The sequence below is a fragment of the Mus caroli genome, chromosome 5 (genome assembly GCF_900094665.2).
Source record: "Mus caroli chromosome 5, CAROLI_EIJ_v1.1, whole genome shotgun sequence".
Classification (NCBI taxonomy): domain Eukaryota; kingdom Metazoa; phylum Chordata; class Mammalia; order Rodentia; family Muridae; genus Mus; species Mus caroli.
The window spans coordinates 128,635,336-128,636,246 of NC_034574.1; positions in this window are offsets into that span (position 1 = coordinate 128,635,336).

Here is a 911-nt window from a genome sequence, read left to right on the forward strand (position 1 = left end):
GCATGGCTGGGATAGAGTGCTTCCTAGCATGTCCCCTAAGATCTGTCATGCTTTTAACCATCAATTTGACACAGCCTAGAGTCACATGAAAGGGGAGTTTTCNAATTGAGGGATTGCCCTGTTTTGTGTAATTTTTAAAAGGACAATTTTCATTTGTCCCTGGGCTGCTGCTCTCAGCTCCAAGATGAGCCACTGCTGTTCTCCCTGCTGCCCCTTCTCCTGCCCACTATGCTCTGCAGATGGAAAACACTAGACAGTAAATATTTTAAAACTAGCTAGATAGTTGATTCTTGTCAACTAACCTATTCTAGCCAACCGCCAGGGCAGAGACTGCCATTTCCAGCCCCCCAAGATCTTACATGGTCGTTTCGTCCTCCCTGTCCCTTCTCCTCCTGGGACCCAAAAGTCCCACCTTTTTCCCTTCACCCAGCAATTGACTTCCGCCTCCTTTATTGTTACAATCAAGAACCAATTTGGATATCAACACCTCCCTCTAAATTGCCCAGATTAGATGTGCCTGCAGGCAAGTCTATATGGCATTGCCTTAATTGTTAATTTGTTGGGAGGCCCTGCCCACTGTGGGCAGCAGCATTCCCTGGACAGGTGGTCCTACAATGAAGGAAAGCTCACTGGGGCTAGAGGGAGCTGGTTAAAGGCCTGTACTATTCTAGAACCTAGTTTAGTCACCAGCACTCATACCAGACAGTTGACAGCTNCCTGTAACTCCAACTCCAGGGGACCTACAATGCCTCTGGCTTCTGAGAGCAAAGGTGCAGGTACAAATAGCCTCACCAACACTAAAGTAGTTGGGTATGGTGGCACACCTTTAATCCCAGCACTCAGGAGGTGTGGCAGACAGCTCTGTGAGCACCAGGCTAACGTGGTCTTCATAGTGAGTTCCACTACAGAGT